The sequence below is a fragment of the Crotalus tigris genome, unplaced genomic scaffold (genome assembly GCF_016545835.1).
Source record: "Crotalus tigris isolate CLP2741 ecotype Arizona unplaced genomic scaffold, ASM1654583v1 scf7180000024359.8030256, whole genome shotgun sequence".
In the NCBI taxonomy this organism is placed as follows: Eukaryota; Metazoa; Chordata; class Lepidosauria; order Squamata; family Viperidae; genus Crotalus; species Crotalus tigris.
In genome coordinates, this window is record NW_024100528.1 from 3,102,109 (window position 1) to 3,129,333 (window position 27,225).

At 39.0% G+C, this 27,225-nt stretch overlaps 1 protein-coding gene across 18 annotated transcripts in view; it reads right to left on the bottom strand.

Annotated features, from left to right (window-relative positions):
- The window catches only part of ZBTB20 (zinc finger and BTB domain containing 20), a 553,524-nt gene that overhangs the window by 340,900 nt on the left and 185,399 nt on the right, over positions 1-27,225 (bottom strand). For 17 of the 18 annotated variants that reach the window (XM_039327284.1, XM_039327286.1, XM_039327278.1 and 14 more), the window contains one exon: positions 25,234-25,311. The exons of the other annotated variant lie outside the window; for it this stretch is intronic. The gene's annotated coding sequence lies outside the window, so the exon portion shown is untranslated. The remainder of the gene's footprint in view (positions 1-25,233; positions 25,312-27,225) is intronic. 18 annotated transcript variants of the gene reach the window in all.

Consider the following 27,225-nt stretch of genomic DNA (forward strand, 5'->3'; position numbering starts at 1 on the left):
TTTCAGATAAGGGGAAGGGGATTCTTTTGAGACTGCTTCCCTTCACCCTTGCCAAGAGAACTTGGATTTCAAAGACACAATACAGAAGAGGGAAAGCAATGTAGAACCACCCATGGAAGATGAGGGTTTCAGGGTGGAGGGTGGGCAATGTAAGATATGATCAGGCTGAGACAAAGGAGTGGTCAAACACATCATCAGTCCCAAATCACATCCGGCCCACAAGAAATCTAAGTCCAGCCCATCTTGAATTCCACTGAGTCTTATTTACCATTGACCATTATTAATTCAGATTCTTGTAGAGAGCATAAGCATAAGCTTCAATAAACCTTCATAATCAATGCCTGGATTTCCTAATTTTTCCCTCACTTGACAGAAAGGTATCAACTGATTGTTGTTCACCTTAAAATGATTATAGAATATATTAGTATGGAATGATGTGAATGTCAGTAAAAATTATTTCCATTAAAATGAAAAGGTTATAATCACTTAGAAGGAAGACTGAAATATCTAATATGGAAAAAATAAGTATTAACAAATCTAAGAAAGGATATATGTATTTCTCTATTTCAGAGAGAAGACATGTTTGTTTTTCACTCTTGGCAACTTTCAAAGTGTGAACTTCCAGAAATTTCCAGCCAGCATAGTATTGCTGGAAATTCTGGGAGAAGTCCACATCTTTGGAAATTGCTAAAATGAAAACACTGACTGACCTGCAACACACATGGAATTCTGTAATTCAATACAGTATTTTCTTCCTTATTAAAAAGTATAATATATTTCTGGTAATTCTAATATGTAATATTTTGTTCAATTTGAAATAATTTATTGAAAGTTTTGACGGTTCTTGTTGCTCTGAGCTTGGTTGTTTTTTTGCAAACATTTTATTACCCAAGATAGGTAACATCATCAGTGCTACTAAGTGAGGTTTGCTCTCAGTTTATCATGCTCTGTCACTGTTGGTGGGAGTGGTCTTGGAGGTCTTTAGTTTGCTTCTTTACTGTTAGATTGTTTGGAAGTTCCTTGATTGGAATATTTATTGTTGGTCTGGTGTTAATCTTGGTTATTGATCTCTGTTCATCTGGGTGTCATCTCTGGATGAGAAGGTGTTTTAGTTTTTTTTATTCCTTTTTGACTTATCGATTGTCTTCGATCTGTCCATATCTTGTGAAATTAGTTTTCATCATGTCTTCTGACTGCTACTTGGTGTTCATGGATGCTTTCTGCCAGTATTCTGCCTGTATGTTGTATGTAGTGACTTTCACAGTCTTTTCAATGCACATTATTGATGACTCCTGTTTTTTCTTCTGGAGTTGCTGGATCTCTTGGTTTACTTAGGATGTTCGGAGGACTTTAATTGATTTGTGTGCTATGTTGATCCTAAATCCTAACCCAAGACTATCCCCCCCCCCAACACTGACAGGGCAAGCCACTAGAATATAAATTGAGAGCAAATCCCACTCCTTACTAGCATTGATTATGTTACCTAGTTTGAATAATGAAACATCTGCAAAAAACAAACAAACAAACAAAGCTCAGAGAGCTCATTCTAACCCTTTACTACAAATATTTTTCTTTATCAATCAATATTAATAGTTAACACAAAATGAGATGAATCCTACCAAAACCAAAAAATTCACTGTTAAATAAGCATGCATCTAATTGGACTGTTGACACAGAAATAAAAAACAGTTTTGATAAAATGATGAAACAAAAATGGGATACAGCTGTTGGTCTTCTGTGTGTATTTATTATATGATACTTTGCCCCAAAAATACTCGTTTCCAGTTAGAATCCACAAATCATTCCCAATAAATAGTGGGTATGTTGGAGAAGTCCTATGATATGGTGCTCCTATTTTGGAAGACAGTTAATAAATCAATATCCATTAGTGCTGGCACCAGCATTTTATTGGGATTATTCATCTATTTATTCAATTGTTTTCCCTTTGGGAAAACTGCAATCACGCAGTATGCAAACTATCTACTATATCCCTCTTATTAGTTTTAGACTGTGCATTGTTCCAATAGACATAGTAGTAATAGTATTTAAATTAAATACAGTTCTAAGTGAAAGAATATGCTATCTAGGGCTGAAATATAGAAGACTAAATGTACTACTAATGCACAGAACATATTTTATAACTTTCTTTATTAGGATAGATATGGTCCAGTAATATGTAGTAATAAACACATTTTTTAAAATTTTGAGACAATAATGAACTGCATTCATTCTTTTAAATTCTGTCTTAAGATCTTCAGGATTTATAATTCTATCACTGAATATTGTAGTTTCTAGCATAATGGAGTACCAATGTATTTTCTTTTTTTTATCCTATATCAAGATAACAAAAATTATGAGATTCGTACTATTCATTTAAACAGGATTCTTAATAATACTCTTGATTCTACAACTAAACTGAGAACACAAAATGTGTATTCACCTGCAATAGACATAAATATACTGCATATGATACTTGAAAAATCACTGTTAATAAAAATATAGGGCTACCCTTCAAAAGTAGACAGATAATTTTCTGCTACCTAAAAGATAAAAACAAACAACCAGACAACTGTTAGCCTACACATTTCAATTTTAAGTTTATTCAGTTAAATTCAACTGTAAAGTAAAATATAATTATTCCATGTATTAGCCAACAAATTATTAATAATTATGCTGTACCCTTAATTAATCAGTTTTTAAAATTGTATAGCAGTGAAGGCTGTCTCATACACAAGTCATTTTGTTAAATGTGACATTCAAATCCATCTTTGCAATACGCTCTGCTCTGGAGATGGGCCATGGAATAAAATGCTATAAAAAACAAAATAAACCAAAACCCTGCTGTGGAAACAGGACAAAGCTAGTTTTCACATCTCCTGCACAGACAGAAACAAGACAGAAGTAAAAGGCACCAAATGGAGCTCAAAGCTTTAGTATGATAGCCAGCCTCCACATTCTGGCAGAATCTGCAACCAAGATATCAGTCCCTCCAAGTCAAATCATTGCACATATTCTGAATGCCCAAAATTCTCTTGCTTTCAGGAGTTTATTCCATTTTAAACACATTTTTTAAAAAGGGAAATATTAAAGGTGGATATACTGAAGTCTTTATTTTAGAATAATTAATTTTGCAGCTGTTACATTTATTCTCTAAGCAAAATAAAACATACTTTTTAAATTAATTAAGCAATTTTTCTTTGTTAGATGCTTCTGGCATGGAGATTCCCACCCAATTGGAATATTGGATACACTACAGATATTCATACAAATATTTCTGCACAAAATACAATTAGCCACATAGAAGCAAAAATGTTGAGATGGACATTGTTGCGTCCTTGGCGGGAAAACAGACACGAGAAGCGGCTGGAGTTCTCAGGTTCTTTTATTCAGCGTTCAGCTTACAGGAAGATGGCTTCAGCTCAGCCCAAACGCCTCACAGCCTCTTATATAGGCAACTCCCGGGTAACTGGGTTACTTTTCCCGCGCCAGCACCCGCGCATGCGCACGGCGCTGGCGACAGCCTGTCTGGTCCCGGGCAGCTTTGCACCTGCCCGGGACTGCCTGCAAACGCCCGAGCCGATTGCAAGGCTCGGGACATAACACCCCTTTCCCCCGGGCTAAAACTACTATCAACATACAACATTTATTTTACACGACAATTTGCTCCCCAGTGTTCCCACTGTTTACTGGCTTCTGTCTTGCCAACAATGTTATGTAATCTTCTAGGTACTTAGGAGATTTCTTTGCTCTCTGTGACATTCTTAGCTCTGGGTTACTGGCATAAGTCCCCTGACTGGAGGGAGGCATGAGCCTGTTCTCTCTACTGTGCCCTGGTGTCTTCCAAGGACTGTGCCCCGAGGCCTGGCCTGCTTGCTTGCCCACCGGGCTCGTCAGGCCAGGGCTTCTGTTGCTTTGTGACCTGGTTGTCCTACCTAGCTGTAGACCCTCAGGCCCCTTGAAGTGATAGCCACTGCTGGGCGTCTCTGTAGAACCCCCTAGGTCAGTCCAAGAACTGTCAGGAGGCTGTCTATTCCCTGAACCCCATTCTGTGTTTGGGCTCGTGTGGGTTTCTGTACTCTCCCAAAACTCAGGTGTCCCCTGATTTGTGCTAGGGGTGTTGTAGTCGGGACTTGGTTCCTCGACTAGCTCTGTGTATGTTTGACCCCCTGTAGGATTTGGGGTAAGGTCAGGCCAACCTTGGGCATTGTGGGCCAGCTCTCTTGCGGGGAATGATTTGTTGGGATGCCCCCGGGTATCCTCCGTTGCTGGAGTGCTGTGTGCTGTGTGTGGAAAGTGAGTAGGCCCCCGGGGTAACTCCCTGGCTGGAGTAGGCGTGAGTGCCTGTTGTGTGGGTAAGCTCCAAGACTTCCTTTTCGGAGCAATTGCAGAATCTTGGGACGAGCCGTATGTGGCTCCCTCAGTGGCGATGGGCAGTAGCTCTTGCCCTTCCCTTTGCTCCAAAGGGTCCCCCTCCCCCCCTGGAAAAGACCCAGGAGTCTCATCAGAAAAGTCCCGCCTAGAGCAGAGTTGGTTGATGTGCCGACGCAGGACACGACCGTTGTCCAGGGCTACCTCGTAGGAGAGATGACCTGTGACCCTGGAAACAGAAGCGGGGACCCATGTATGACCAGGCCCGTAATTGCGAGCCCAAACCGGGGCACCCACAAGTAGTTGTCTAGGTGCCCTAGGATGTGAGTTAGATGAAGGCAGTCTGTCCGGATGCAACCGGTCAAGTCTAGTAGTAAGTTGGCGCCCCCAACGAAGTTCAGCTGGACTTCTCCCTGTAGAAGTGGACGGTGTGGTGCGATAAGAAAGGAGAAAGTCAGCCAACCTGTGATGCCAGTCCCCGTAGGTGCGTCTCTTCAAGGCGTCCTTTGCGATGCGCACCATGCGTTCAGCCATACCGTTGGTGGATGGGTGAAAAGGCGCAGATGTGGCATGACGAATCAGGTTTGCCTGTAAGAAAGCTTGGAATTCGGAGGAGGTGAATTGAGGGCCGTTGTCAGACACAACGACATCTGGCAGCCCGTGTGCAGCAAAAATCCCCCTCAGTACCTGAATAGTCTTTGCAGTGGTGGTGGACGAGACAGGCACAACCTCAAGCCATTTTGACTGGCTGTCAACAAGGACCAAGAAGAACTGGCCCTGAAAGGGCCCAGCGTAGTCAATGTGCACCCTAGACCATGGGGACTGTGTTTCCTCCCATTTATGCACAGGAGCTTGGGGCATCTCTGGGCGAGATCGTTGGCACATGTGGCATGCGTGAACCTTAGCCTCAATATCTTTATCTAAAGCAGGCCACCACAAGTGGCTGCGTGCAAGAGCCTTCATACGAACAATGCCAGGATGACCCTCGTGGAGGGATTCTAAGACCCTAGTCCTCATTGAGGTGGGAATGACAACTCTGTTTCACCAAAGCAAACAACCCTGAGAAAGGGACAATTCGTTCCTTTTGGACCAGAAACTCTGAAACTCAGGACTAGGGCAGTGCTCAGGCCACCCGGACAGGACCCAGGAGCGGACACGTGAAAGTGTGTGATCTGTACCTGTTTCAGCTGTAACATCCCTGGCACTAAGAGGAAGCTCGGGTAAGGCTTGGATTGATAGAATGTTGACAGCTGGCGCGGGGTCAGCTTCTACTACTGGCAGAGGCAACCTACTGAGGCCATCAGCATGGCCCATTTCTTTCCCAGGCTTGTGGAGTAATGAAAAATCATATGCAGACAAAAAATAGACCACCTAAGCATTCTAGGGGAAATGATGTGGGGAGTCTGCTTACGTGTGGTAAACAGTCCCAGCAGAGGCTTATGGTCAGTGAAGACCGTGAAATGCCTGCCATATAGAAAATCGGGGAATTTTTTAATTCCAGCAACACCCGCCAGAGCCTCCCTGTCTATCTGAGCGTAGTTGCGCTCGGCAGAAGACAATGTTCTGGAGTAGTATGCAATAGGAACCTGAGGTCCATCAGACCTGAGGTGACTCAGGACAGCTCCAACCCCGTAGGGGGATGCATCACAAGCGATGCACACAGGAAGAGACTCGTTGAAATGTGCAAGAACACTGGTAGAAGTGAGCAAGGCCTTGACTTCTTTAAAGCAAGCCTCATGTGCTTGTGACCACAGCCACACAGCTTGTTTGTCTAGTAGCCTGTGAAGAGGCTCAGCTACACTAGCTTTATGTGGAAGAAAAGAATTGTAGAAATTCAGGAGGCCTAGGAAGGCCTGAAGTTCGGCCTTAGACTTGGGCCTGGGTGCTTCTAAAATAGCAGTTAGTTTGGATTCAGCAGGATGAATCCCAGCAGCATCAATTTTGAATCCCAGAAATTCAGTAGAAGGCACCCCAATCTTGCATGTGTCTTTTCTGAGCTTAAGGCCTGATTTCCTGAATCTTAACAGGACAGCCCTAAGCCTTTCAGATAGAATGTGTGTGGAGTCTCCTGCAATCAAGACATCGTCAAAGTAGGGGCAGACCCCTGGTATACCTCGTAGTGTGTTTTCCATTACGCTTTGGAAAATCCCAGGAGCGACATTCACTCAAAACTGCAGCCTTTTTACCTTAAAGGCTCCCCTGTGGGTCACAATAGTCTGAGCTATGGCAGCATCATCATCAACAGGCAGCTGTTGATATGCTTGAGCTAGGTCAAGCTTTGCAAAAACACGCCCCCCCTTGAGAGAGGACAGGATGTGACTGACCACAGGAACAGGATAGGCATGTTGCTGCAATGCCTTATTGAGTGTGCATTTGTAATCAGCACAAATGCGAATGTCCCCAGTTGCCTTTAGAGGCGTGACAATGGGGGTCTCCCATGGGCTGGAATCAACAGGTTCTAGGATTCCTTGTTGGATTAGTTTGTCTAATTCAGTGTCAATCTTACTTTTTCAAGCAAAAGGGACCCTTCTTGCTTTAATCCTAATGGGAGTGACAGTGGGGTCTAGCTTTAAGGACACAGGTGGTCCTTTGAATGTGCCCAGCTGGGGCTGAAAACATCTGCAAATTCCTTGCAGACTTCCTGTAGGTCGAGTGTTTGTAAGCTGTTGAGTCCTGTGACGTGTATCCCCAGGGCCTCAAACCAATCGAGTCCTATGAGACGCGTTCTTTCACCCCCTACTACTAACAAGTCTAGTGGACCTTCAAAACTCTTGTATTGCACGTTAAGGGTGGCCTCCCCCTTAACACACACTCTTGAGTTCTGAAAATCAGTTAATACAATATCAGAAGGCCTTAACTTGGCCTTAGTCCCACTACTGGAACAAAGCTTCCTAAATGTATGCAATGAAATGATGGAAAGGGCAGACCCTGTGTCTAGTTCCATAGATAATGGAACCCCTTGTAGCTTCACGTTGAGGGACAGCTTTTTCTTCATGGGCTTGTGTGTGCCTGTCCTACAAATGTTTCTACGCGAAGCGCAAAAACCTACCCTATTCTGGCTGGGGACTCTGGTACCCTTCAGGCGTTCTTCTTGAGGTTGTGCCTTTCGTCGGCCCAGACACACAGCTGCAATGTGCCATTGTTTGCCGCATGCCCGGCAGGTAGCGGAGCGGAACTTGCAGTCGGTTCTCCTGTGGCGACCTCCACAGCCGATGCACTTGAGCGGAGCTGAAGAGCTTTCCTTCTGAATTTCTCCCTTCGCGGGGTGTAGACGGTCGACTTCTTCGTCCGGATCCTCCTCGGAGTTTCGTCGGACGTCTTCTTGGTGCACGGACGCACCCTCTGCACTGCTTCTGATCGGCCGCATGTTCTTGACGGCGCCGCCTGCTGCTTCTTCCGCGGGGGCTTCCCTTAACGCGTCTTGGAAGGATAATTCTTCCTTAGCGAAAAGTCTCTGTTGTAGCTCTCGATGCCTCAACCCGCACACGAATCGGTCCCTCAGTCGTTCCTCGAGGTCCTTGAACTCGCAGGGCTTGGCGGCCTTCCGTAACGAGGCGATGTACTCCTTGGCTGACTCCCCGGACCGTTGATCCCTCTGCTCGAAGGTGTGGCGCCATGAGATAACGGACACCTTGGGGTGGAAGTGGTCCTTCAGCAGCTTCTTCAGGTCTGCGAAGCTTACAGACTCTACTGGAACAGGTGCTGCAAGGTTTTCTGCGATTTCGAAGGCGTCTTGGCCGCAAGCGCAAAGCAGGGTGGCAGCCTTCAAGCTATCTGCCCTCACTTGGTTTGCCTTGAAGTAGTTCTCCATTCTGGATACGTAGGACTCCCACCGCTCTGGATGTGAGACGTCGAATTCCGCAAGCCTTCCGATTTTCGCCATCTTCGGATCTTCAGGAGACGGGTCTATCAGCCAGCATACCCCCGAATGCGCACTGGATTGGCGGGCAGCTGCTGAGTCAACACCGTTCCTCTTCCGCCGCTCAGGACTCCTTGGGTAAGCTTACACTTTTTCCTTTCCAGGTAGTGCAAGGCATCCCACCTTCGTCGCCAGTGTTGCGTCCTTGGCGGGAAAACAGACACGAGAATCAGCTGGAGTTCTCAGGTTCTTTTATTCAGCGTTCAGCTTACAGGAAGATGGCTTCAGCTCAGCCCAAACGCCTCACAGCCTCTTATATAGGCAACTCCAGGGTAAATGGGTTACTTTTCCCGCGCCAGCACCCGCGCATGCGCACGGCGCTGGCGACAGCCTGTCTGGTCCCGGGCAGCTTTGCACCTGCCCGGGACTGCCTGCAAACGCCCGAGCCGTTTGCAAGGCTCGGGACATAACAGACATGTAACTCCAATTTTGCCAGAGATTGAGGTATATTTGCTTTAATATCAGATGGATTAGTTGCATCTATTATCAAGATCACCAATTTTTATCTGAGTTGATTGAGGCTAGCAGAATTACTTTTATTACGAATCAATACTCTGTGAGGAAAAGCAGAAAAAAACAGACCTCACAATAAAGATAATGTGAAACATTTCAACTGATTCATTAGGACCCTTACATTTTTTTTGTATATTTGTATCTAATACTACATTCATAAATAATTTGCAGCTTGGTGTCCATTTACCGGTATTTTTCTTCCCTCCCTCCCTCCCTTCTTTCCCTGCTTCAACTGGTTGCAGATTAAAACACTTTAGTTGTCATCATCAATGTTCTGGACCACGTGTATCAGAAGACTGTGAAACTCTTAGTCAGCTATTCCCAATTTTATCCCTTTCAAATAAATTACTAGGTATTTCTGATTGAGAGTTCTGGAACTTGTCATCAAATGCATATGGAGGAAACAAAATTGAAGAAGTAATTGCTGACATTCATTATACCCAGATGCGCACATGCGCACACATACAGAGACAGAGAGGCATCATATTATGTAACACATAGGAAAAAATTAGGATGTAATCTATGTATGACATATAATTAATGTTTATGGATTTTCTAAAATCTTGTCCAGATGTAGGTCTTATAATTCCATAATCTGTTACATAAGTATCTTATATGCAAGCTGATAACCAGAACACTTTGTTTTCTAAAGCTTATATCTATTCCTATAATATCATTTATTTTACTGACATTGAGATTCCTAAATATAAAATGATAAATATTCTATTCTAACTATATGATTCAGACTGTGAAGTGCTTTTTAAAAAGAATATTCCATTCAGTAGCCCCCACAAACAAAATGGGATATAACATGTAATTTTGCCTACTTAAAATAAAGCTTGCAAACAAAATATGTAAATTAGTGCTGACCTGTAATTCATTATAAATGTTCAGTACTGCGATTGCTATTAAGCATGGTCCACTCTGATCCTGATATCTGGCAGCGTATTTTGCATGAATCTGCATTCAGTAATATATTGGTTATTTATCTCATCTGAAGATTTTTTCTTTTGACATAGCATAGCACAACTTGATTGGAAAACTCAGTGCTTTGATAGAACAATTTAGCAAGTGCTTGGGATAGCTTTCTTGAAACTTAACTAACTCACTCAATCAATCACTAACTAACATTTATTTATTTTTAATTAATTAGCCTTTATATATTTTAGACTGCAATTCCCAGAAAATTTGTCACGGCCATGTTTGCTGGAAACTCTGGGAGATATTGCTTAAGACCAATGAATGATAGTAAATTGAAAATACTATGTTAAAAGGTATTTTTACAACAGAAAGAATATTAGTATATCATTACTGCTACATTATAAATGTTTTTTAATAATGTTTCTTTCTTAGTGCATAAAATGGATAGATTTGAAGAAAACAGGAATAGGTATGGAGGTAGTTATGTGTGTGGAAAAGCAAACCCCCCCCCCACTTTCTGCACTCTGGAATAGAGTGGAAAACCATTTTTTCTCCAGGATTGAATGGGCTACTGGCAGATGTATTTAAATATCTCAGTATAAAACATTTTAAAATATAATTGTTCATAATATCATTTCTTCATCTCATGGTACATTTCTTCATCTCATGGTTATATATAATTCTGTAGGAGATTTTCAGCAGATACATCATTCTTGGAGATACTCACCATAAATATTGGTTGTTACACATTCAATAAACTTTCCTATATAGTTTTTGTCTTCTGCAGACATATAATCCACAGACGTTTCTTTATTTTGTACTTAAAAGCTTTTTTTGCTTTACTTTTACACACTCTTTTCTTTCATTCCCATGAGTCAGCTTATGCTACATTTGTTTTATTAAAAATTCATACAATACAATTGTACAAATGTTTTGGATTAATATATCTCCCTTCTTTTCTTTCCTGATTTACAATTTCTTAGTTTTAAGATTTTTTTAAAAACACTTCTTAGATTTTTAGTCCTGAATGCCAATCTCAGTTGAAATCCTATGCTTATTTACCCAATAGACTACTATTGTTACAATATTAAAGTCTGAACATGAAATTAAAGCATCAGTTTCAATTTAGAGTAATAATAATAATAATAATAATAATAATAATAATAATAGTAATAATAATAGCCCCCAGTGAGGCACTACCTTGACGTGGTTGTGGGGCTTGTGTACTCTGAGGAAGATGAGAGCTATGCTAGAGGTTCAACCATACTGGACAGGTCTCATCAGAGGAGTCAGACAAAGAGTGTCTCTCCCATAAAAAATATGGTGAGACGTAAATTTCAGACTGCCATACCGGCTCGGACGTCGCCCGGGTTAACAAGGTCCGCACTAGATATTGGAGTTCCTGGATATCTGGTGAAAAATGGGTTACAGGACTCAGGACTGTTGGCTGAGCAACCAGGGCCAGCAGCTGCAGAACTACTGGAAGAAAAGGTGTTTACCCGTCGCAGATACACAGTGATGGAAAACAAAGAAATAATGATCTGTACAGATCAAGTCCAACAAGACGAGGATATCTAAAACGAATGCACCAATTCTGGAAAGAACAACATCCAGAATCAGAAATAACAGAACAGAGACTAGCAGATCAACGCCGATTTATAACACGAAATAAAGTATTCACAGAAACAGAATTGGACGAACTGCAAAAGGTTACCCAGGGCAAAGAAATCAAAGCCTTACCAGAAGTAATTCAGAATGTAGAGGCAAACCAGGGGGAGTTGGCAGTGAAGGAATCCAGCAGAGATATACACTGTTCTCATTTGGAAACCAGGCACCTCTTCCTCAGGAAGAACAAAACCCTCTAACTAAAGAAATAAAAGAATTGAAACAAAGAATAACTGAGCATCTAGAACAGCACAAAAACAACAGAATAAGGCTGCCTGCATTGAAGCTTGTTCCAAGAAACAGCTAGCACAAGCATTAAAAGATGCAAATATTGCAATATCAAGTATAAGCACCAATTCATTGCAAGAACAACCAACTAATGTACAGCACAGCTGCAGTTATAACAGAATACCTGGATGCAAAATCAACAAAGAAGAAAACAAACAACAGTGCACCAGAAAAATGGAAGGTTAGACTAGAAATAAGATCAGCAAGTTAAGATCACATGCAAGCAAGCTAGAACAGATGAAAGAAAGAAGCTGAAGAACAAGAAGACCAAAGAATACCTAATCAAGAAATACCACTTAGAAACAAGGAAGATCAAGGAAGCACTGGAAATAATAAAGCAACAAATAACAGCTATAGCCAGGAAAATCAGTAGATATGAAGCTCGAATTGCAACTATAGGCAGAAACCTCCAATTTCAATCCAATCAGAAACGTTTCTACCAATCCATCATGGAGAAACTGCAAAGGAATCAGTCAGTACCTGACAAGGAAGAAACAGTGCAGTTCTGGAAGCAGATATGGGATAACCCAAAGAAATACAACAAGGATGCGGCTTGGTTAAAAGAGGTGGATGCAAATAAAACAGAAGTTGAAATGAAAGAACTAGTAATAACAACAAAAATGGTAGAAAAAAGAGCAAAGAAAATCAAAAATTGGTCAGCACCAGGTGAAGATGAACTGCATGGGTTTTGGTTGAAACATCTAACTGTTATACACCCACTCATTGCCAAGCAGTTCAACAATATACTACAAGGAGGAGAAATTGAAAAGTGGCTAACAACTGGGAAAACCTACCTAATAATGAAAAATCCAGCAAAAGGGGCAACACCAGGCAACTACAGGCCAATTACCTGCTTACCAACAACTTTCAGATTACTAACTGGTGTGGTAGCTGATGCAGTACAACAGCATCTAGTTGAAAACAATCTCTTTCCACCTGAGCAGAAAGGAAACCGCCCCAATAGCAGAGGAACAAAAGATCAACTCCTAATAGACAAAATGATCTTGGAAAACTGCAAGAGAAGGAAGACCAACCTGAATGTGGCATGGATTGACTACAAAAAGGCATTTGACTCTCTGCCACATGATTGGATAATAAAGTGCCTAGAAATAACAGGAGTCAGTAGAAACATCAGAAAATTTGTGCAAAGATCGATGGCACAATGGAAGACACAGTTGCAGATCAATGGTGAGAGGCTGGGAGAGGTTAATATCAAGAGAGGAATATTTCAAGGAGATTCATTATCACCATTACTATTTGTTATTGCACTGTTTCCTCTGTCAACAATACTGAATAACTCAGGACATGGTTATCAAACATCAAAAACATCTGCTAGACTATCCCACCTCCTTTACATGGATGATCTGAAGCTGTATGGAAAAACATCATCTGAAATAGAATCGCTGCTCAACACTGTCCGTATATATAGCCAAGATATTGTAATGGAGTTTGGCTTGGACAAATGTGCCACACTTACTATCAAACAAGGAAAAATAATGAAAACTGAAGGAATCAAGATGCCCACGAAAATAACATTAAGAGTCTGGATGAGGAAGAGTACTACAAATACTTGGGTATCCTTCAAGCTGACAACATCAAGCACACTGAAGTCAAGAAAAAGATTAGAGGTGAATACATCAAGAGAGTGAAGAAGATCTTAAAGTCCAAACTCAATGGAGGAAATACCATAAAGGCAATCAACACCTGGGCAATCCCAGTCATTAGGTACACAGCTGGAATAGTGGACTGGACTCAAGCAGAACTAAAAGCAATGGATAGGCAGACCAGAAAAATAATGACAATGAATCATGCCCTTCATCCACGCAGTGACATTGATAGACTTTATCTACCAAGGCAAATAGGTGGGCGTGGAATGCTACAAGTACATCAGATGGTTGAAGAAGAAAAAATGGCTTTGGAAGAATATCTGGAGAACAATGATGAAGATGCACTGAAATTAGTATATCAGGAAGGCTTACTAACTACTGGAGAGTCCAAACTGGCCTTCAAGAAAGACCAAATGAAGAACAGAATAGAGGCATGGGAAGACAAAGCACTACATGGCCAATACATGAAAAAAATAGCTGGGAAAGCAGATAACAATAAAACCTGGCAATGGCTAAGAGCAGGAAAATTGAAGAAAGAGACCGAGGGACTAATTCTGGCTGCACAAGACCAAGCCTTAAGGACAAATGCATACAAAGTCAAAATTGAGAAGACAGCAACAGACAGTAAGTGCCGCCTATGCAAAGAAGCTGAAGAAACAGTGGACCACCTGGTAAGCTGTTGCAAGAAGATTGCACAAACTGATTACAAGCAGCGGCATGACAAAGTAGCAACAATGGTGCATTGGAAGATCTGCAAAAAATATCATTTGCCTGTAAGCAAAAACTGGTGGGATCATAAAATAGAGAAAGTCATAGAAAATGATAAAATTAAACTGCTCTGGGACTTCAGAATTCAAACAGACAAGCACCTGCAACATAACACCCCAGACTTAACAATTGTCGATAAGAAAGACAAAAAAGTCTGGATAGTGGACGTGGCAGTGCCTGGAGATAGCAGAATAGAAGAGAAAGAACTGGAGAAGATAACAAAATACAAAGACCTACAAATAGAAATAGAAAGACTGTGGCAAAAGCAAGCAAGGTAGTACCAATAGTCATAGGCTCCTTGGGTGCAATCCCAAAACAACTGGAGCACCACTTGAACACCATTGGCATTGACAAATTCGCTATTAGTCAATTGCAAAAGGCGGCCTTACTTAGGAACTGCTTCCATCCTGCGACGATATCTGTAATACCATCAAACATCCACATCTGCCTATCCCAGGTCCTGGGTAAGGACTCGATAGGTAGACAAAATGCCAAATCCAGTCTGAACATCTGGCTGACTGTGCGATGATCGATAATAATAGTACAGTTGGAAGGGACCTTGGAGGTCATCTAGTCCAACCCCCTGCTCAGGCAGGAAACCCTATACTATTTCGGACAAATGGCTGTCCAGTCTCTTCTTAAAAACTTCCAGTGTTGGAGCATTTACTTGCTTCTGGAGGCAGGTTTGTTCCACTGATTAATTGTTCTCACTGTCATGAAAGTTTCTCCTAGTTCTAGGTTGCTTCTCTCCTTGATTAGTTTCCACCCATTGCTTCCTGTCCTGCCTTCAGGCTTTGAAAATAGCTTGATTCCCTCTTCTTTATGGCAGCCCCTGAGATATTGGAATACTGCTATCATGTCCCCCCTTGTCCTTCTCTTCGTTAAACTAGACATACCCAATTCTAGCAACCGTTCCTTATATGTTTTAGCCTCCAGTCCCCTAATCATCTTTGTTGCTCTTCTCTGTACTCTTTCTAGAGTCTCAACATCTTTTTTACATCGTGGTGACCAAAACTGGATGCAGTATTCCAAGTGTGGCCTTACCAAGGCATTGTAGAGTGGCATTAATACTTCACATGATCTTGATTCTATCCCTCTGTTAATGCAGCCTAGCACTGTGTTGGCCTTTTTGGCAGCTGCAGCACACTGCTGGCTCATATTTAGGTGATTGTCTACTAGGATTCGGAGGTCCCTCTCACAGTTACTACTATTGAGCATGGTGCCACCTATGCTGTACTTGTGCATTTGGTTTTTCTTGCCTAAATGTAGAACCTTGCTTTTTTCATCATTGAATTTCATTTTGTTAGTTAGTGCCCAGTGTTCAAGTCTGTCCAGATCCTTCTGTATCTTAAGCCTGTCTTCTGGAGTGTTGGCTATTCCTACCAGCTTGGTGTCGTCTCCAAATTTGATGAGTTCCCCATCTATCCCTTCGTCCAAATCGTTGATGAAGATGTTGAAGAGCACTGGGCCCAGAACAGAGCCCTGGGGCACCCCACTACACACTTCCCTCCATACAGATGCAGTTCCATTAAGAACCACACGCTGAGTATGGCCGGTCAGCCAGCTATGGATCCATCTGGTGGTGATTCTGTCTACCCCACATTTTTCTATCTTATCAAGTAGTAGGTTGTGATCTACTTTATCAAATACCTTACTGAAGTCCAAGTAAATTATGTCTAAAGCGTTCCTCTGATCCACTAATTTTGTCACTTGGTCAAAGAATGCAATAAGATTTGTCTGGCATGATCTATTTTTGACAAACCCATGTTGGCTTTTAGTAATGACTTTGTTTGCCTCAAGGTGTTCGTTGATTCGTTGTTTGATTATCTTTTCCAGGATCTTCCCAGGTATTGAGGTCAGGCTGATAGGTCTGTACTTTCCTGGATCCATTTTTTTTTTCCTTTTTTGAGGATGGGAACTACATCAGCTCTTTGTAAACTACATAGATTGATTTGCAGGGACATTTTGACATTACTAACTTTTCCAAAGCTTTAAGAAGCATTCCAAACAGAATCAGTTCAGGGTTCTTTTAAACCTATTTCTCATATTCCTTCCTTTTCCATAACTGAGCTGTGATTTTCTCTTAACGGTTATCCTAATGCAGAGGTGAACCTGTGGCACAGGTGCCAGAGGTGGCACTCGGAGCCCTGTCTGTGGGCACACGTGCCGCTGCCCCAGCCTCGCTTCCCCGTGACCCCCTCCCCGTGACCCCCCCGAAGGAGAGTCGCCCCGATCATGGCCCACGCGGAACAGCGCAGCCAAGGACATGGCAGCCAGGCAGCATAGACAAGACTCTGCCCTCACACCCCGTTGTGCACCATTGATGCTGCAGGGCGCGGGCAGAGGGTGTGACTGCCATAGCGCTGCTGGGCTGCCTGGGCAATCTGCGGTGGACCCTGGAGGCGGTGAGTGGTCCTGTGGGCAGGCAGCGTGGGGGATGGGGGGTGGGGCAGGGGTGGAGCAGGGGCGGGGCAGTTTTTGGGCACTCGGTCTCTAAAAGGTTTGCCATCACTGTCCTAATGACTGTTGTATTCCTTTGTCAAGGCTACCTCCGCAGTCCTCTGCAATGATCTGCTTCTTATACAAAGCACTGCACACCTTCAGTACTTATTGTTAACTGATGCTTTAAGCAAGATCTCCTTATTGAGATTGTCATACATATCAGCATTTATGAAAACAAATATCCACACTTCAGAGCTACAATGGTTTCAGTTTTGTATATTTAAAGCTAATCATAGTATTGAAGCTATGGTCTCTGGAAGATCTAGAGGATGTATATCTCATTTTTCTTCATAAGATACAGTTCCACATTTCCCTATACATGATTGGAAAACAGATTTCAAAATGCATCTAGATCAGGAGTGTCAAACTGTTGGCCCGTGGGCTGATTGCATCATGGCAAAACTGCGTTCACCCCATTGCCGGCAGTGGCAAAAAAGTTGTGATACGTTGTGACACGTCATGTGACATTGTGAGTTTGACACCCCTGATCTAGAGGAATTAAAACTGTAAAGGCCATTCAACTCTCTCCATACTTGCAAATATACAGCAAGTATCATCTCAAATCTACATGATACACTCCTATTGTATCATCTGGTTAAATTCTGGTTTAAAAACTGATCTGAGGAAAAAAGAATATAAGTGTAAAATAAATTCATTCACTTATGGAGAGAATAAAATTGTGCTGAATTTTATGTTTATTATGTAAGTCTTTATTAATTATATCATAGATGTGCCTTCTTTAGATGTAGCCTACATTTTGTTATATTTTGGTATCAACATAATGATATTCAAAAACACTGTATTCTCATTAAATGATTTGGTAACATAAAATTACTGAAAAAATACATTGAATTTCGACTTTCTACTTAGATAAATTTCAATAGATAAAGATTTCCACTGGGAATAAATACACACACACAATTGAAATAAAAACAAAACAGAAGAAATTCTATCTAGAGTGGTTCACTACAGCTGACAGTGAGATATTTAAGAAGTTTCAATGTGGATGGATTTATCTCATTTTTCTCCATGTCTATTTTGTACATATCTGTTGGTGTAGGGTTTCCTGCCTGAGCAGGGGGTTGGACTTAATGACCTCCAAGGTCCCTTCCAACTATTATTATTATTATTATTATTATTATTATTATTATTATTATTATTATTATTATTCTTTTGCCCCATTTTTAGTAGTTGTCTACTACCTTACAAACTACTGATTATTAAGGGCTCAATATTTTTTTATTTCTTTATACTTTGTGTTGGGAGCTATGAAGCACAGTATCTTCATATTGTGCATCTGAAAAAGTATTCTAGCAGATATGGCACATTATACACAGTGGCTTCTCCCGTCTTAAAGAGAAATATGTGAAATAGGCAGAAATATGTGCTAGTTAAGCCACTGAAAATAACAAGGTGTCATGAAATGTCACTTCCAGTAGATCAAATGCAATGTGGTAAAATTAAAAGAAGCTTCAGATTATATGACATTTTATGTACCTAAAACATGGTGGAAATATTTATAGAACGATGCACTAATCTACGTATATATGTTCCAATTTGGGCCCCAATCAAAGTCAAGCAAATAATGTTACTTTGTTGTAAAATCTGAAGCAAATTCTTATTCCCACTATATTTACTACTGATATAGACTGATTATTATGAAGTAATGAAAAGAAAAAATATGGAAATAGAATTTCATAGAAAATGGGTCTTTCAAAGAGAAATCAGAAAATCAAAGAAATCATCTCAGATATTCTGGAAAGAAAATGCTCATACTGGGGAGAAAGAAAAATGTATTGGCACAATGGGCAAAGATGGGAATAAATTGTAAAATGAAGTAACTCCTAAAGTTTATCTTTGCTAAAAATAATTATTCTACATGGTTTATGAACCATATGAAATTTATCAGAGGTTGTCTTCAGAAATTAGCATCTTAGATAAAAGATAAATTCCTAAATCAATTATTACCTTTGATAATGACTGATTCAAGGAATGCTTTGACAAAAGACATTGTACAAGGATACTTCAGATCACATTGATTTTCAATGGAAATGAAAATTAAGTATTCTAGTTGACTGTGAAATAAATCTGTAATTACATTTTACAGATCTTTAATTTTAAGCTGCTTCAGAAATTAGACATGCTTTTAAAATGTTCATTTGTTGCCATCTATATCAACTAAGCATTTGTTTGTTTGTTTCATTTGAACACCCAATATAAAGGAAGCATTATTTCTTTACTGATATTTTTTAGACATTCATCTAGGTGTTGTATAAGTGAAGATGACACAACCACCCACACTGTTTTGATTTCTTTTTAAAAGGCTCTTAACAGCTTAACACAGCAGCTGCTGCTACTTTTCAGCACAACAACTTATTTTGTCTTACAAAGGCCATTCCGTTTTGGGCATGATTTTCTCAAAACGCATTTCAGAAACCTCTAGGCTCATGTCTTTCACCTATTCAGCCTGCCAAAATTTACCCTAAGTATTCTTGTTTTATGAATAGCCCTTTTCAGATAATCCAAGGTAAAACTGGCTTTAATATCTTCTGGAAACTGAAGTAGGATGATTCCAATGTTGTACAAATTATTTTTCTCAAAATATATTCCATGCCATTTTCTATATTAATCATTCATCCAGTTAAAATTAATTGCACCAAAAGGTTTCAGATGATATAATATTTTATACTGTGGTGTTTAGCTTGGATTTTTAAGCCTGCAGTTTAAAAGCACCATCATAAATAAATTCATCTGCCCCTTGAAAAAAAAACAATATAGCTAAGCCTTCTCTCACTTCCAAAAATCTAGACCAACTAGAAATTGGGCTAGATAAGGACACATATCTTTTGAAGATTTCAGGTAGTCTTTCTATCCCAAACTTTTATACAGTATGGTGTTGGCTAAGAACAATGGAAAAATCAAAACAAAACCAAAATAGTTTTTCCATAATGCCTTCACGTACTACAATTGCAAAAACATGATTCACTACTGTGTTGAAATGGGAACACATAAAAAAAACGTAACACAGTAAAGCTTGATATCACTTGACAAAAAAGCCCCTAAATTCCCTCTAAATAAGAAAAATACTAGTTCTACATATATGCACAATATATGAAAAGATCATTTACTTATACCAGAGAAATTGCATTTTGGAAGACTTCAATTTGGTACATACTTGGAGAAAGCATAAAAAAAAATGAAGTGAAAATTGATATTCTGAGACTTTCTCTGAAATGCCCATTAGGGCTCTCAGACTTAGAAACTGCAAGTTCTGTTGTCTGAGTTTGTCTTGCTAAGACACAATGACACTCCAGAAGACAAGTTTAAGATACAGGAGGATCTGGACAGACTTGAACACTGGGCGCTATCTAACAAAATGAAATTCAATGGTGAAAAAAGTAAGGTTTTACATTTAGGCAAGAAAAACCAAATGTACAGGTATAGTATAGGTGGTACCTAGTAGTAACTATGAGAGGGATCTCGGAGTCCAGTGGACAATCAGCCAGCAGTGTGCTGCAGCTGCCAAAAAAGCCAACATAGTGCTAGGCTGCATTAATAGAGGGATAGAATCAAGATCACATGAAGTATTAATACCACTTTACAATGCCTTGGTAAGGCCACAGTTGGAATACTGCATCCAGTTTTCATCATCATCATGTAAAAAAGATGTTGAGACTCTAGAAAGAATACAGAGAAGAGCAACAAAGATGATTAAGGGACTGGAGGCTAAACCACATAGGAACGGTTGTTGGAATTGGGTATGTCTAGTTTAATGAAGGACGAGGGGGGACATGATAGCAGTATTCCAATATCTCAGGGGCTGCCACAAAGAAGAGGAAGTCAAGCTATTTTCCAAGGCACCTGAAGGCAGGACAAGAAGCAACGGATGGAAACTAATCAAAGAGAGAAGCAACCTAGAACTAAGGAGAAACTTCCTGATAGTTAGAACAATTAACTGGTGGAACAACCTGCCTCCAGAAGTGATGAATGCTCCAACACTGGAAGTTTTTAAGAAGAGACTGGACAGCCATTTGTCTGAAATGGTACAGGGTTTCCTCCTTAGTAGGGGGTTGGACTAGATCAGTGGTTCTCAACCTGTGGGTCGGGACCCCATTTGGGGTCGAACGACCATTTCACGGGGGTTGCCAAACAATGTAGTCCGCCATTTTTTCCCCTTTTCCTTATCTGTGCTACTCTCTTTTATTCTATTGGCTTTTGAAAGCCAATAGAATAGACTCTCTTGAATAGAGTCTAATTCTATTGGCTTTCAAAAGCCAATAGGAATTGCCCAGGCTGTCTCTGCCCTGCTGAGCCTGCCAAAAGTCCCATTCTGCAAACGGTGCTGCACCAGTTGAGTAGTCCTCGACTTACGACCGGTTGAGTAGTCTTCAATTTACGACCGGTTGGGGGTCGCGGCATTAAAAAGGTTGATAACCACTGGACTAGATGACCTCCAAGGTCCCTTCCAACTTCTTCTTCTTCATCATCATCATCATCATCATCATCATCATTATATCATGCATCTCACCTTCTGCCTTTGTCTAAACAATAATCTAGTCTGTTATACTTATTAACACTCTGCTTTTAGTGACCTATTCCTGAAATGAAATTTGAATATTTTCTTTGCTACATCAGCCTGGTTCAGCTTCATTGTGCCTGCAATTCAACACTTTAGTTTTGGATATTCTTGGTTCATTATACTATGATAAAGATGCAGTTGTTCTTCCAATTCAGCAAACAGGAAATATGGGAAGCCTATGTTGCATTAAGAGTATACCTCATTTTATTAAGACTTGATTAACTGTTGATTAGAAATCCTACGATACTGAATAAATATTTCAAAGCATACAAGAATACAATGAACTGCAGGCAGGTTTCCCATGGCTCATATTTTTAAAAAGTATGAATCATTTGATCTCAGTGGAATTAATTTTCCCAGTTTCTTCCATTATTTATTAGCCCGAGGGGGCAAGGTCTCAGGACCCAAAAGTAGCTTCAAGTTTTTCACCATCTGTGCTGAAGTGAAGCCAATGCAAATTCTACCTTCATCTCTGCACTTTTATGCCTCCTGCAATATTTCATTTCACACTTGTGATCTCTTGCTTTGGAAACAATAAAATATGCACATCTCATCAACTTGGAAGAACCATTTGTCACACATAACAAAAAAATGGCTCTCAAGTAATTCAAAGTACAGTATCGAAAGAAAGGGCCAAGAAAGATGTAGCCTTAAGTGCTGACAAAAATATACCTTCAAAAGCCATATTGCCATACTATGTTAGTCAGCATGTACAGTACTAATTTGTCATTGAACAATGCCTATTGAGTAACCAAAATTTATTCCTGTACAGTCTGCTGCAATATCATGCTATAAGAAAACACAAACAAGAATAATGGTATATTAATAACACAAAGTGACATACAATACTTTACTTTAAAGGTAAAAATGGGAAAGCATGGGAGGACTGCTTATCAGAAATTTTGCTCTGACAGGGTGAACCTTCAGCCAAAAAAGATGGTACAGTATGCTATTTCTTTTAAAGGCATAATTGTAGCTACAATCTTGAAGTCATAAGAAAGCACAAATAAATATTGTGAGTGAGCAGTTAGATTTGAATCATTTGTGGCCTACTGTTTGCATGATTGGCTCATCCATAAAAGAGTGAGAAGTTTTTTAAGTTGGTCACAATGAACACTGGTGAAGGTTTTGGGGCAATGGCAAAAAATGACACAGTTGCATTCTTTCCACTGATAAATTCTGAGTCATGATGAGGCTTCCAAGTTTTGGAGTGCCTTACCACACGTAAGTGCTGCAGGCATAAATGGTAATAGTAAGAGAATCCAGCTACTCAGTAAATTAACAATGGGTTTTCAATAATGGGAGCCAGTTCTAGGGGGAATGCCATTCATTGTGGCGATCAACAACAGCAACAGTTCCTTGCAGCAGAGATCTGTTGCCAAGGTGGCCAGGAAAATGAAGTGGCATAGATCTAGATCAGTGATGGAACTTGACACTGGATCAGATAATTGTCTAACAGAAGCAAATCAAGCTCAGCTAATGGAATAGACTAATGAAAATGGTTAAGGTCCAAAAGTCAATGGGGCAAGAGAAATGAAGAGAAGAAAAACATGTGGAAGTTGTAGAAGCTACACTTCCAAGCCAGCTAAGAGCCATGCTAAATCCCACATCATCGCAGCCAGAAGAATAGCACCTCCACAGCAGCAGGATGATCTCCAAGTAGAGTACAGTTGAGACAGCAGCTGCTTAGCCAAACAGCTGGCAAGGGCTTTTTTGCACCCAGCAATCACAGCCCCGCGAAAAAGAAAGTCACAATGCTGCAGTTGTCTTTGTTAACAGTAAGAGAAATGGAGTTAAAAATAATTTATGCAACTTAAATTAATTTTGGATTTATAAATAAACAGGTAAATGATTGATATATAAACTGAACGAACAAAAACAGAAAAATATACTAAAGTAAAAGATAGAAATAACTTAATAACTGATAATTTAAACATGCAAACATATTTCATCAATATTACTCTAAATTATATAAAACTGTGTGATACTGGGCCAGTTGCTCTGTCTCAACCCAACCCACCTTACAGGGTTGTTGTTGAGAAAATAAGAGGAGGAAGGGGGTGGATATGTTTGTCAATTTGAGTTATTTGTAGAAAATAACAGAGGAAGGAAGGAAGGAAGGAAGGAAGGAAGGAAGGAAGGAAGGAAGGAAGGAAGGAAGGAAGGAAGGAAGGGAATTTCCCTATTTAAATAAGCAAAATTTACACAAGATCATAGAAAATCAGAAAAAAAATGAATGAACCTTTAACAATAAGCTATAAAAAAGGTCAAACTGAGGAAACTGTCTGGACTATTTAGAAGATTAAATACTAAAATCATTGCAACACACGATAAACTCTATTTTACAGATTGGGAAGCTACTGGATACTTGAATAGAGCCTAATATAGGAAGCCATATTCAGCCCATAATTAACTTGCTTACTCCTTAGTTAGATGAACTCTGATACAATAAAATCAGTTTTATGTATTTTTACAAAAAATAATAAGTACCTGTAAAAACCAACCAGGCTGAGTAGTCTGGAATGAACATTTCAGTTTATTTTCAGATAAGCTTGCTGCTATAAAAATAAGGGTTATCAATTGCTATGTTGCAAAACAATCAACAAATTGGGAATACATTTAGAAAAGATTCATGAGCTCAAAAAAGGAATTGGAGATTAATAAAGCAAGGAGAATAGGTAAACCAACAGAGTTAAATATAATACCTTAGTATTGATATTCCAATTTTAAACCAATCCTATATTATGTACCCCAAAGAAAATTCTGTTAAGTAAAGAAGACTTTTGTCCCATTATATCAGAAATAACATTTAAACCTTTACATAGCCACCTATCTTATACCAAATTCTGGGTGGCTCCCTCTCAAGAATTAAAACAACATAAAAATTGTATTAATACTACTACTATTAGCATTCTTGCTAATTCAGAAGAAGCAGGTAGATTAACAGTACTTATTAAAAATTGATTAACCATATTTTATCCCTTCTCCAATCAGAAAACCAGTCACTGAATATAAAGTAAAGAAATGTGACAAAGCAAAGCAAGGAAACTACTGATAAGAAAAAAGGTGCTAAGACAAAGAAACAAGAATAAGGGATAGTCATGTATTGTGTGAAGGGATGGATGAGTTGAAGTCATGTACTGGAAAATGACACAGAACACAAATTCAGAGGCAGAGAAGAAAAAAACTGCATTTTTTTACATTGCAATTGGAATAATTATGAAAGCACAGTAAGATAATGAATGTTGACATACACAAAGATAAATGAGAAAGAAAAGAAACCAGCATTTTAAGTAAATGAAACCAAATAGCATCATGCATAAGTGTGTAAAACTAAGTCCACTACTCCTGTATCAGTCAAGAGAGAAAGGATTAAGATATAGTACTATGTATAAAAAGAAACAGCTCTAAAAACACTGTGATAGTTCTGCAATTCCTGATAAATATATTTTCCCAATTAAAAATGCAAAAGAAGGAAAAATTGTATACTAATTTGCATTTTTAGCAAGAAATCTATTAGAAATTTTTTGGCTAACTATAAACAAATCTGAAAAGGTTAATAACTATTTAATAACACAGACTTAGTGAAAATGGATTCCTCATATTAATCCTCACGAGCATCATTCTGCGAATGGATTCACTTAGTGGAGTTAAAGAATTCTAACAAGAAACTAAAAGTAGATACTGCAACTTAATATCCACCTCTTTTTGATTTTGGAAATAATTTCTTAATTGTTCAAAAGAAATAAACTGTACTATTTTGATTATGGTGTGCAATAGTTCAGATATCCAAAACAAACACTCAAGGAATTATGCATCTTCTGTTATTTGATATATCTGAATCTTCCTGTGGCTTCCCAAGAAGCTCTTTCCTATTCTCAAATTTATACAAATGGAGATGAAGCTTTATAATGCTCATAATTATATATAAATCAGAAAGCACAAATAAAATATATAGGGTCTATAATAAGTATCATCAAAAATATAAAGTATAACGTAAACTGCTGTTATGTATTGATATGTGCACGTTTGTGTATATTCCTAGATCCACATATTCTGCTAATGTGTGTTTATCAAAAAGTATTAGAAAATCTTTTACTTACAGTAATGCAATTCAATTCAACCTTTTTTTGTTTTTAAGGTGCAGTGATTTCAGCATCTAAAATGTAACTTCAGGCACTCTGAAAAGAAACAGGTTAAAATCTCTTTCAGTAATAATTGCTATTTCAGATTTAATTAAAAATTAAACTTTCATAATGTTTCACCATCCAAAGCAATGCATTATCAGTCAAGCATAGCTCTCTTTTTTTTAGTTAGAAAAGCTCTTTCAGAGTAGTTTGTAATGAAGAAAGAAATAAAGAAGACACTTCAGAGTAGAAAAATATAGCTCTGAAATAAAGGTTCGCAAATAGCATTCTGAAAGAAGGGGGGAGATGGGAACATTTCCCGAATCTTTATATCAACAGCTAACTTATTAAAAGAATAGGCTTTTTTTTTTAAAAAAAGATGAATTTACATATGCATGATTGTGGGAGGAATGAGGAATAAAACACACACACACACACACACACACACACACACAAGAAATTTTAGGACAAAACTGAAATGAAAAAGGAACAGCACTTTGATACAGATGTATGCACTAAATGGGAAATCTTCACGGTTTATTGATGTATTTCTGTCATCAGGGCTGCTAAGGCAGATTGCATTCACATTGTTTAAATTATAGTATATTTAACTGCAAATACTTGCACAGAATTGAAAAACAAAATGTAACGTACAATTTTATTCAAAACAACTGTTTAAAAATCTCTTTTCTCAAACAAAATTATGTAAGATCTATGTTAAGAAAGCAAAGGAATAAGCAATAATCTCTTATACTTTGGGCGTAGATGTTGTGCTTATATAACTACAGAATTAAAATATCATGTGTTTTTTTTAAAAAAAATGAAATATACAATACATTGGTGAAATAGTGGCGCCAAAGTTTCAGGGTTGTTGTGCTATTTTGGGAATAGTACTGCATAGTTTTACTGATACAATGATATAAAACAGCAAAGCAAGAATAAAAAGCAAAAATAAAAATATGTCATCAAAAACAAAATGATAGCATGTCCTGTTTGATTTTTACTATAGACAACTCAACAAAATGTGATACCAGTTATTTACAAATATTAAAACACAAAGCTCCCCTTCTAAATCAGTATAAGGTATGTACAGTCAGTTCATATAGCCAAAGAGTTGTTGGAAAAAGTAAAGACAGCAGACAATGAAGTCTCACAAGAGCAATTCTTTTGGTAAGAAAAAAAAAGATTTTGGTAGGATATTACAATATACACCCATTTAATAATCAATAGTTGCTTTTCTCTACACATAAAGATAGCTCTTGTGAAACAATATATCTAGCATCACATGAATCTTACATAGCATAAACTTTTAACTTTGAAACTGTCATTTAATCATGTGCATGTCGATTTAGTTCTTAAAATCCACTCTGCCATCTACAATTTTGTGTAAAGATAGCTGGTAACAGACAATCTGTAAACACCACTGCAAAATTTTCTCTTTATATTTTGCATTATTTCAGTGAGCTTAGGTAAGTTAAATTATTCAAAAAATATTGCATTTTTGTTTGTATTTTGCCAGAGATAATATAACTAAATAAGACATGAATTTCATATTTCATTATTCCTATTTAGTTATAGATGCTATAAGTTTATAGATCAGTCTTATACATATTAGGAATTTGTGCACGCACTCACAAATACAAATACATTAGCCCCTTCCAAGGTTTTATCTTCAGCTCAACTGCATTACTGTAGTAAGCTAAACAACTGTTCCGAGTCAAATGAATACTTAATATGTACTTCAAACTGAAGAGAGATATTTGAGATTTGCTTTTCATGCCAAACAATCGAATCTCTCCTGGAATCAAAGGAATTTTTTAAATTCTAAAAAGTATCTAATTTGAGTAATGATACAGCTTCAGGGCACAGACTAAAATTTAACAGAGGGATATGAATTCAAACATTTTGGCAGGGGATACACCCCTCTTAAAGATGTAGGCTCCTTGTTGAATGTACTGCTGAAGGTTT